Here is a 12779-nt window from a genome sequence, read left to right on the forward strand (position 1 = left end):
TAATCATGAACCGAGGATTGGTTTGACAAAAATTACACTACTAGGTTGAAACTGTTCAAAACACGATTCGAATCCATAGTCTGTCGTAAACCAGCAATGGTTTTTCACAAACCGTACTTCCAAGGCAGGCATCAGCATGCATTTTTATACTATTAATTTTATATTTACATTTCTTTGGTTTGAATGTGTTGCACAATTTTCAAGTTAATCATGAGCTCCATCCCAGCTACTTATTATGTATCTTCGCAAAAGAAGCCATCCATACAGTTTGATGTGTTTACAAGAAAGAATCGTTTAATCACCTTACATCAGAAACTTCCTTTGAGTAGCCGCCAAGCAAGGTCATCAGTGGTGCTTTTATTGAGTGTAATTCTGACAATCGGTGACAGCAGTAGCATCGCCGTTATCGGCCGAAAAGCAGACGGCTAGATTAGTTCCGCTGCCCAAAGGAGGCTTCGTTACCGAAGATATATCACTGCCAGATCCCTTGCAGAACGCGCTGGATTAAAATAGCATTATTCGCAACAGATCTCGTCTATCTCTTTCTCAGACCATCACGGGATGATCAGAAAGGAACTAAAATCGCTTCGCAGTAAAATAACAAAAGGTCCTAACCATAAAAGAATCCAACAGTATTTTGGCATTGTTAGAGAAAGGGAGGAGAAAATTATGACTGCAAATAACAGTACTCCACCACAAACGGTAGTTGTCGCGTTGCTGATAATTAGCAACCCAGCACATTAGGCTTAAACGTAAGCGTTATAAGAGAAGGTAAAGAAATAGTAAATATGAAATAAATAAAATAAAAATAAAAAAAATAATAAGTTAGTTAACTTAAAAACTTTTATCTCAATAAATGTGGCGACACAATATTTCTGATGTCGCAAGAAAATCTGTCGAACATTTTAGAAATGGTTCTAAGCAATTTAAACTTGACATGCCTACGAATTAAATTCGCTTATGCGTTTATTTTTCTTCAACTTTTTTAATGTGAATCCCGCGCACAAAAGTTGTAAACTCGATTTTAAGGTTGGACATTAGTGTATTAGTACAATGGGCAGGATAAAAGTTTGCTAATTCGGAAACCCTGAGCTTTCTCAGCTCAGTCGGTTTTGATGACGACCTTCGGTTGAAAAGACCTGGATTCGAATCTAATTTAGGATGCGAAGAACTTTTATCAAGACTTTTCAACTGAAAGTGAGTTAGCCGGTCGGAGGTGTAGTTTTTTTCATCTCATAAACAGACTAACCAACCAAGAGAACACACGCAATTTACATACTAAATATACCATAGTCACAAGGCTAACTACCTTATCCTGAAATAATTGTTAGAAACTCTAAGAGTGTTTGGAAGATTATGGGTGCATAAGGGCAAAAATATATAAATAAATAGGAAAAAGGGAAGAATTCAGAAATCCTGCTTTAAAGACTAAAAATGGGATTTTTGCAGCCACTTCAGACCGTCTTGAACAGGTTGGTGGTCTCGCACCAAAAGTATTTGGGCAAGCAAAAATTTTTTCTGTTGGTTGACCGAGTGCACAGATCTCCGCTTCCAAACCAACAAGGTTGCAGCTATGGATAGAGTGACGCAGATAGTTAATGTCTTTGTGATGATTTCTATCATTCATTGAAAATAGTTTTTCATCACCTTTCTTACTACAGGCCTGAATCGGCTTGAAAGTCTCTAGATGAGGTTTTCCAGGTTATCCTTACGTCCCCTCAAAGGTACAAATATCCTATAGGTTTGTAGTCATTCGTAAGAGTAATTGACATAAAAAAAAAGTATTTCAGAAAAAAAGGCTTTTTTTCCTCCTTAACAAGTCACAGATTTTCCAGTAAGAAATGGTCCACTATATAACATCGTTGTTAAAATATTTCCTTTAACTGTTTTCTGTTGTCTTCTGTCAACACTTTTCTTCCCAATTAATCCCAATTTGGCAAATTAAAATTTGCCAAATCTCACATTTCGATCTTCTAAGACAATAGTAACTACATCAATATGCCTTAGAACTTGGGTTCGTTCAGGAAAACTTCCTGACACACACACACACACACACACACACACACACACACACACACACACACACACACACACACAATAAATAAAAATAACCGTTTTACTAACCATTCTCTTTCCGTTTCAGTGACCGTACTATCTTATCGCCTTAGCTTTGCTACATATTCTTAAATGATAATGATGAAAATTTTCTTTTAATATCTTATTTTAATATGATTCTGCTACTGTAGCGATTATTCACTGTCTTACGTGTTCTCAGAACTTTCACATGAAGTCTCTAGTCTTCATTTCAACTGTTCATTTCTAACCTATGTTTGCAGAGTGAAAAAAAAATAAATAAATATGGGCATCAAGATGGCGAGACAAGAGATATTTTATGAGTTTATGCAAAACGTAGATATATCGTCTGGGTAAACGCTGAAATGTAAGTCAGTTGGACCAAAAAAAGAAGAAGCATTACATTATCTATTCACTTAAAAGGAACCCCCCACAGACCTGTTTCTCTGAGTATAGCTACCATGTGCGAGTGTTCAGAACATGTACCTTGTGCCAAATCTATAGTGGCTTAGTGGAAGTGTTATTTGAAAGAAGAAACTGCTCTCATTCAAATTATATGGCAGAATAGTTACTTGCCGAATTGTCCTTTAAGCTCTTTGCAAGGATAAGATGTTTAGAGATTTACAGAAAAATAATTTGAAGAACACTAGGTTTTGTACCTAAGTTATGCACCTGGCATGCTGTTAAAGGTAGACTGTTTAATTTTTAAATTACTTTAATGATGATAGAAACCAGTTTCCCGTGGAAAATTCTATAACTTCCTGAGACAAAGGAGTTCAGGATTACTTAATGAAAAAAAAAAAACCCTGTATTATATTCATACTTCGTTCAATCCATTCGGTAGGCACGGGAGTTATCTCAAAATTCAAAAGATTCCCACTAGGTTTTATTTAACAGATTTCATGTGGAGAAGAATATGTTTTTTTTTTCTTTTTTCTGGACGTTGTTTCATATTACGTGTATCTTTGTTGACCAGAAATGCGCAAAATTCTTCTTATGTATCGCCGCCATGTAATAAAGTTTAATTAGGTTAATTAAAGTAATTAAATCAGGAACGGCTCAGTAATATCCCACCACATCGGACATGTGCTCGGAGATCTTTTTCCACAAAAAGGTTGGCCACTACTATGACGAGAAAAGAAAGTACAAACTAATCCTTAATGCAGTGATATATTCTTAATTCCAGTGGTTTAAAACTTTTACGAAAATAAAAGCAATCCTTTGTCGCCAGTGAACATGTATTAAATAGTAGAGGTGAAAAACTGTAGAGCTTCTTGATGTTCACTTGGACATAAAGTAGATGGCTTTCCTATCGTCAAAGCACTAAAAGTATAGTAAGTTGAATCGTTCATCACACTTCTAGCTGTCAGTGCAGCTCCATCAAGAGCGATTACTCTAAACATAGGAGAAAAAATAGCCCTCAATTTCAAGAGTGATTTCCTTCTGTGACTGTCGAAGGGGGGGAGGGAAAGGAGGTGAAATGCACGAGGCTGCCCTTTCAATATTTGAAAGTAAGTACATGTATTTCCTAAGACTGGGAAATGATGGTAAACTGCTTTCATGCAAGCTAAAAACTATTGTCAATCCGAATACACTCGTATTCAGCCATAAACTTGATTGTCCACGGTGAACTGATGCTTATGGAGCCGAACAGTCTTAATCTTTCTAAGAGAAAACCGAAATCTGATGGAAAACCCAATTTCTTCCTTTCTAACTTTACCGCAGTTTATTTATTGATATACCACTGGCAATCTCTATTTCATGACAAGCAATAAACCTAAGCCGCTGATCACAACCTCTATTTCCAAACACAATTACCTAAATAACTAGATATAACTACATATACAGCTCTGTTAACTGTATCTATACATTGGATATATTTGAGACAGCAATTATAATGATGTCGTTGCACACAAAATGACGGACAGGACTATACATGCTGCATTTGAGAATGTCTACTCACGTCACGTGGCGTCAATGGAACAAGCTTTTCAAATATTTATAGATGAAATGGATTCAACATAGCTAAGTGAATTGCCGCATCAAATGAATTTTAAGAGACATCATCAGCTGTCTTGAAGTGACTGCTAGTTCACTTCTAATTTATTTATTTTTATTTTTTTTAATTTTTTTTTTTTTTTTTTTTTTTTTTTTTTTTTGCAATTCCGTGGTGGCATTTTTATAATCGTAGCTATCTCTCTCTATATATATAGTAAAACAGGTTCTTTGTTGGAGAGAGAGATTAACACCGATATAAAATAATGATTTCTTGTTTCCATGCACCAAAAATTCTGTATGCGTTACATCATCCAGCAAGAAACAAGCAATTGTCTACTCTATGCTTGTTCTATGTTTCAGTCAGACATAACAGTATATCACAAATATGGAGACATTAAAAGAGTGGCTGGAAATTAGAAAACTGGTAAGAAGATCCATGCGAATTTCGATCCCTATGAATCGAAAGGCACAAATTATCGATAGCTCATTTACTAATTTAAAAACAATCATTTCGAAACAATAACAGTTTTTCCGACTCTCTGTGTCCTAAGTTTCATATAAAGGTAATTTTGAAACCGTCTAGGATCAATAAAATTAAGCCGAACTACGATCAGTTATATTTTAAGGAGATAATTTTTTTTTTCTTTTTGCGAATTTTGAATATTTCCGTATTTTTAACGATTTTTATATACAAGAAGCAGCTAACAAAACTTCACCGTGGATCAAGCTAGATAACTTATTTACATAATCTAACTATCAAGTGAATGGCAGATGTTAATATTTACAAAGTTTTTGACGCAGGTCTGTAGATACTATAAACGATTTCTTTGCAGATTTACCATGTTTAGAACGGCTAGAGACATCAAGGTGGAAAAGAAGAGGGATGTTTGTAGTGATCGACTTTTTTTTTCATTATCCAAATAAAGTAATAAAACTATAAACATATTTTCACACTTTGAAAATATATCACCTTTACTTGTCCATGTCATATCTTAATATGCTCGCTGCCTAAATAATTTTCTGTCATTCGTTATTTGGGAATAAAAAATAATTCTATAAGAAATGTCAGAAATACATAAAATAAACTCACTTGAATTTAAAGTAGGATTGTTAATAATTACATTTCGAATTTGTCCTTAAATAATATCCAAATTAAATATGCTACGTAGCGATATAATTAATGAATCCATCGAGTCTAATAACATCTGTTTTTCCTTTTCTATAAATCGCTCTTACTACACACACTGAATTAGTCGATATGAAAAAGCAACTAATAGTTGTCATTTAACGTACTGAATTTATATATATATATATATATATATATATATATATATTGTCTAATAGACACAATGCAATGACGCCAAATCAGTTGCCAACATTTTCTGTGATGGTAAAATGCATGTCTTTAAAAATAAAAAAATAAAAATAAAATAAAATAATTCTTTTTTTTTTTTTTGCATCTGTTGCTATGATTATACAAAATGATTATGCACTTTAATATTAAATTCTAATAAAACATAAATTCATACAGAAGTTATTTTTATTAAGTTTTGTTCCTCTCATGTTATGTGGCTAATAAAGCAGTGAGACAATAAGCATAATTTTATTAATATACTCTAAGATTCTGTTCACTTTAAAAATAGTCTGGTCGGGAAGATATATGTTTTACCCAACGATACTTCCATTATTTAAAATCGCTTCTCTCGTAAAACTCGCAAAGCCTGCATCTTCCTTTTCAATGCTCCCGATGGTATCAAATCTTTGTATTTTCAGTTTTGGAAAGCGCGAAGCCGAGATATTAAGGTGGAACAAGGTTAAGCAAACTAATGGATGTTCTCCATATAAGAGGAGAGATGGGAAGTAAAATTTCTAGGATATTTTGTGAAAATTTTGCTTAGTATGCACGAACATAATACCGTAAATTTACAAGTGGTACAACCAGCAAAGATGTATTTTTGTCTTTAGCCTACAGAGGGTGCATAAGTGATTAAGTCGTTTGCTTCCACTTCATATTAAATAAAGCCACTTTTTCCAAATCAGCTATTTAAAATTTTAAAAAATAGCTGATAAATATTAAATTTATAATAAAATTAAATTTTATTCTCTTTTAAAGCAACATTTGTTATCTTCTAGATGAGGTCTGAGTATTCTGAAATAGCACACACGATGAACAGATAGATGTCATTGCTGGTTGGGCTCAGGCAGATTCTTCAATTTAAAGTTTTAAAATATGCAAGTTTTTTTTATGTAAGTGTAATCAGAATTATATGTACTTTATACCCATTGATTAAGTTTCTATATATATATATATATATATATATATATATATATTTTTTTTTTTTTTTTTTTTTTTAATTTTTCATATAAACATAACCATCAGTTTGCATTACATTATGTTAGGGTTACGGGAGAATGCAATTAATGGCATGGATAAAAAGTATAGCATGAAGTAAAAAAAAAAATGTTTGTGCACCACAAAAGATCAGTTATCCATTTGGGGAGAGGCAGAGAATTGTCTCGTGGATACAATATACTATGAACTGGCTTGCTATCTTCCAATTCATAGCTTCTATCAAATTAACAATGTTTCTTTATTTAAATTCATTCTCAGGGTAATAACTATAGTTAAGTTTATATTTGAATAAACTTTCTGTAAGCTGTTGAATAACCTTTTCGTGAACTGTCACTGAGGTCTTCTAACCTTCTTTAAAACTTTATGTAAGAATGAAAATATCTTGCTTGAGATATTACTTTATCCTCAGAGGTTTCTTTTAACATTTCAAGCGTTTGACGTGCGTAATTACACAAAACTTAATATTCATTTTTGTTCAAATCTGCAATTATCATTGTATAAAATGCTGTATACATTTCTCTTTGACCTGCTGGAAGTAGACTGACTCAATTTATTTTTTTAAATATCAATTCAGATTCAGGCATCTACCACCTAAAAGGTTTCACAAACGTCCACGTCAAAAGTGAGATTCAAGCCCTTGCTGATTAGCAGCAGAGAAGCAAGCTATCCAAAATTCCAAATATGTCAGAACGCAACACTATTTGCTGCATAAAATATGTCGCTCAATAAAATCAATAAGTTATAATCATATGGATAAACCCCTATTGTATAATTCATAGGAGCAACATAGTGTAAAAAATACAAGACTGATTTCCGAATTTTTTTTATGGGGAAGCTTTGGATTAAGTCCATACCCATCAAGAGGTCCAACCATGACCTGTAAATAAGATATTTCAAAATATGCATGCACTCAAAGAAGCACTGCAACAGTGCCAGCAAATGGCGATGATGTTCCTGAATCCTATTATTCAGAATAAAATACTAGTCGCAGTATGTTTATGCTTTAAGTACTTTCTGTGTTGCCTGAAGAAGTAGAACTGTTTAAGAGTTACGATTAACCATTTTATTTGAATAAGAAGCAATGAATCCACTAATGATCTCGTACTGAGAAAAATGTGTATTCTGTTTTTTAAACATTACAAGACGTATTTTTCACTAAAGCTACTATCACGATTCCCATTGCAAGATCTGAAAGTCGGATATCACTCCAAAGAGCTCAAAATCGTAACATGATTCCTAAAACTATTTATTTTTCATTTGTTCGAGAGATGTATAAAATAATAATCGGAAATACAGGTTGCAATCGGAATAATTATATTAAAAACATGAATAAATAAAAAATTTCCAAAATAATTATACATTAGTACGATGGGTAGTCTAAGGGACAGATAATTCAGGAACTCTGCTCCAATAACCAAATAGGTGACTTCTTCAAGCCTCTTCAGATATGCAATAAGGGGGGGGGGGGGGTCTTACATCAATTTTCAAACATCCATGTCAGAGGGGATATCCACTCGGCCAACTATGCCGGATATAAGAACAAAATAAATTATGTAGTTTATTGAGCTACTGACGTTTCGCGGAATTCAAACCATCATCTTCGGAGAACAATACTCAATCATTACAACGCAAGACACTAACAATTAATGGACTAGAACAAACAATTCAAAATTATAATAATAGAAAAAAATAACCTAAAATCGTAGTGCTGGATATATATAGGTAGCCTATAGCCATTGGGCTGAATGTGGTTTTAAAATATGACCCAAATTTTGAGTAAATCAATGCAACCATATTTGTTGAGATTAGAGAGAATTCATTACTGCCGACTCCAAAGTCAGATATCAAATTGACATCCGATATCAATAAAGAGTAGCGCATGCATTACTTCATTCCCAAAATCAAAATTCTTATGAATCATATCCTCAAAGATAATGGGGGGGAGGGGGAGAACGGCTTAATTCGAACCAGAATGGAGGATGAAGTATAAGAGCCTTGATTTATATTATCCAAAGAAAGAGCCTAATCATATATAAATGGACAATCATCTAAATGTAATAGTCCAGTGATTTCACTAGTTGTACTAGTTTAATTCTTCTCAGGCCGTGTATGACTCATCTCTCGCTCAATCAGAAAACCACTGCATACAAGCACCATTCATACAACAAGCGAAGACCTAGTAATCAAATGACTCTAGAGGAAAAAAAAGCTTTAGCACAATAAAATGACTCATGTGAAATGTATTTAGTACAAGTAAGTCGGAGTGAGGTGCTATGCATTGTTCAGAGTCTAGATAAACTGCTACATAGAAAAGCAAAAACGAATATATATATAAAATGCAAGGATGAACAAAAGTCGGTGACTTTAAGTTGGTTATTAGGGACGGAAATTCACTGTTCATAGTCAATTTCAAAAGTATTCTCTCAATGAACGATGATGCACACTACTCCAATACTCAAAAAAGTAAACAAAGGGTGTGTGTATAATATATATACTAATAATTTTCATCGGTACAGATGAAATGAAAAGTTATGTTAATATCGTTTTTGTGGGAAAGCCAAGACTTTATTAAAGGAGAGGAAAGTTCAAATAATTTTTGTTCTTGTTGAGTTTAGAAACACGGGAACTTATGCTGAGCTTATCTATAATTCTACTACAGAACAAACTGCTTATAAACCTTTATTCATCTTTGAACAATAACGTTTAGTTCAGTTTTTATACCTTACTGATGAATAAAACAAGAATTGAATAAAAATTCATGTCTTATTCATCAATTGTCACTATCCAAATCAATATGCAAATTCACCACAACATGAGGATATCTGACAATACTCAAACGGCATTACGACTCAATTAAGTATAATTTAAGCGAATTATTCAGAATTAGAAACCCACAGTGTATTGTATCTCACAAGCACAGCCTAGACATTAATAAAGCATAATTCACTGCAAGGTTCTGAATCCGCGTGTTCTAATGCTGCTTTTAGCAGACAGTTTTTTTCTGGGACAATGATGAAACTAGTTTATTTTATTATTACCTGGAAGCCGAGGATTCACCGCGGGAGACAACTTCGCTACAATGGTACATAATCTACAAAAACACCAATTCCCATTAAATGTATTTTTGTTATTTTATATATATATATATATATCAAAGATGTCACAAAGTCTATAACACAACAGCACTGCCTGGGAGAAAATTAGTTAAAGAAAAATAAGGAATCAATTAAGTTCATTCCGTTTATTTCTGTTCCAAAGAACAGAAATGGATGAAATGAAGGAAGAAGATGAGAAGTTGGTTTGATGTTTTGAATTGAACTGTGTATGTATGGATGTTGACTAATGGCTGCTCGTGTTCTGATATGATATATAAGTCCGTATACAATCCGTATACTCTCCTGTATACAATCAAGAATTCTTAGGGGGAAGATGATGTTGGATGCGCTACCCGAAATGTGAGAACAATATTTCTAAGGTTAGGGAGATTGGGGATTTATAAAGTGTTAGGAGTTGAGCTGCACAGAAGTACTTTTAGACAAAAATGTAATATATAATATCAATTTTTTTGAATGCGGAAGAAGCTATGAATGTGATATGTGCGGCCAGATTTCCTATTTTGCCGGAGGGTAAAAATCGAGTTTCCCGAAGAAAGAATCCCGTTAATTCCTAGAGATCGGCTAACTCTCTTTCGTTTGAAAAAATCTAAAGATTTCTTATTTCTTGAGAATTGAAGCCAGTTTTTTTTTTTTAATCAAAAGGGATGTGTCATCCTACAAACTCAGACATTATTAAGTATATATCCATCCCCCTCCATTTACTTTGAAACCTGTCAGTAAGTCACAAATAGTCAAAAATGTAATGCGCATAGAATTATGAAAATATTGTTAGTGTTTTCTTTTTGAAATAAAAAATGGTCCAAACCATATGAGAAACTCAAAAATTCTCTAATTAAATAGTTAGATAACACCTGGCAGTCACCCCTCCTCCATTAAGTGATATACTCGTAGTCAAAAATGTTTGGGGAGTAAAATTAACATGGACTAATTTTATTTTCCAAGCAATCTTCCCAAAGAATTAACAATGGATAAACGATTCTTGATAAAAAATACACTCTTTGCTCAAAGTTATTAACATACCAGAATACACTCAATAAAAATAGTAGTAAAATGCAAGCCACAATGACAAACTGTCCCACTGTGGGACTTATAGTCTGCAAGTAGTAAAAATTTTCACTACCACCTACTACTCTGCTTATTAGAGGATTGAAAGTGACTTAAAAAAAAAAAAATGGTCTCCAGGAAAAAGCTTTCCGTCATTTCTAACCATTGGTCCATCCAGTACTAAATGTGCTTTAGCTAATTTCGTAAGTGGAGCTGGAAAAAAAAAAAAACTCGAACCAATTTTAAACAAATTACTCGCACGAACTATAAATTCCAGTAGAGATATTTTGAATTTGAATGTTGCCGAAACCAACCTACTGTACACGTTCCTCCTCTGGTTAAACAAGAGGACACAAATTTATCCAAATATTTCTCATCGTCTGCTATTAAATTTTTAATTAGACTTTATACGTTCGTTCGTTCGATAAAATATTCTTAAATACTGGTATTTTAACTATTTTTCTTAAACCTATTCCTTTTAATCTTACCGACTCACTAACTAAAATACCACATCAAAGTGAATTCAAAATCCACTTATTTTAAGGTGAATGTCAATTTAATTTCTCTTAATTGTTACAGTCTAGATTTTTGGTTGTAACGAAAAAGGCATTAATCATAAAAACTTACATACTTAAATTAGGTATGCAAATTGTAAATTTACACACATAAATCATATAAAGTGAATGCGTTATATCTAAAAGCAACATTTATTTCTTTAGTACATAAATCATTTTATGTGAAAATGAAGGCAAGAGAACACCCATAAGTTTCACAGAGACCCCAACATTTCCCCTACGCATTTGATCAAAATTCCATATACAATATTAGTCAGACAGAATGATTGATAAAATTCCAAGAACCATGATAAACTTATGGTAGGGGGACGAAGACAATGTTAAACTCGTGGGTGATAACAGTTTTGTAAAGACGGAATAACATAAATTTATTAAGCAGAAATTTTTTTTTATAGTTCGAATAATAAATTTAATAGAGAACTGAATAACAATTTCTTGTAAAAAAAAAAAAAAAAACTGTCAACCGACCATTTCGAAACAAGAAATTTACTTCGGCTATTAAGTTTTTCACTGAAAATTATGCAAAACTCACAACTAATAAAATATGTTTGTAAGGTCTCAAAATCTTGGGCACTGGTAGTGAAAAACAAGTGCTTTTCAACACAGGATTAAAATATTAATATAAATCCGAAAATTAAAAATTCGGCGGTGAAAAAAAAAGTATTTTTCAGCGCAGGACGTGTACTATACAAATATCAGGATATTAAATTAAACGCCGGAACTGTAAGAAATGTATTAACAGAAAAGATTCAAAAAACTAAATATATCAGGTAGCTAACCTGTTAACAAGGTTAGCTACCTGAGTTATGGCCTGTTGGCTACCAGGCGCCATAACTGGTCTGGTCCATATGAACCATTTCGTACAGTATGAAAAAGTAACTTGCGAATCAGAAACTAAAAGTAGATCTAATACCTATGCAAATTCCTACAGACTTAACTCTGAGTGGTTGACTGACTTCGACTGACAAATTGCTAGTGATGATAAAAAAAGGATGAAACTATTTTAACAGTGCAATTAACTCCGTACTGTCAAAAGCAAGATTAACTATTTTTTATGTGATACTCGCCGATAAAAGATTGTAAGGCTGCATTAAAAGGCTGAGGGCTAAGTATTTTTTTCTATTTTTATTTTTTATATATATATATATATATATATATATATATATATATATATATATATATATATATATTACATAATCCGGAAATGCTATTCTAGAGACCAACCAGAAGTTTATCAAGCCACTTCAGAACTCCAATAAGACGAGGACGGTGGTTTCACACTGTGAGATTATTGTTTATTTTGTGCTGTACTCGTTGTATAAGACCACGTATTTTAAACTTCCGTTGACAGCTTTTTACACATTAACTTTTACTTTAATAACGTAGGCGCAGTAATCATCTCAGGTATATTTTCTTTACTCGAATTTATGAATGATGTCTTGCGCTACCAGACGATGGGTAAAATTGTTTGCCACGTTCATACCAATCTTCGGTTTCGTCTGTTGCAATTCATGTAAAGTGAAGTAAAGCACCAGTAAAGTAAAATTACGATTTAAGTGAAAAGACTGCATACTTGTCGCACTGAATATTTCTTAAATGCAAATATATATGTATAAAATA

Source organism: Typopeltis vanoorti, chromosome 14 (assembly GCF_054136105.1).
Source record: "Typopeltis vanoorti isolate ZY-2024b chromosome 14, IOZ_Tvanoo_1.0, whole genome shotgun sequence".
NCBI classification, from domain to species: domain Eukaryota; kingdom Metazoa; phylum Arthropoda; class Arachnida; order Uropygi; family Thelyphonidae; genus Typopeltis; species Typopeltis vanoorti.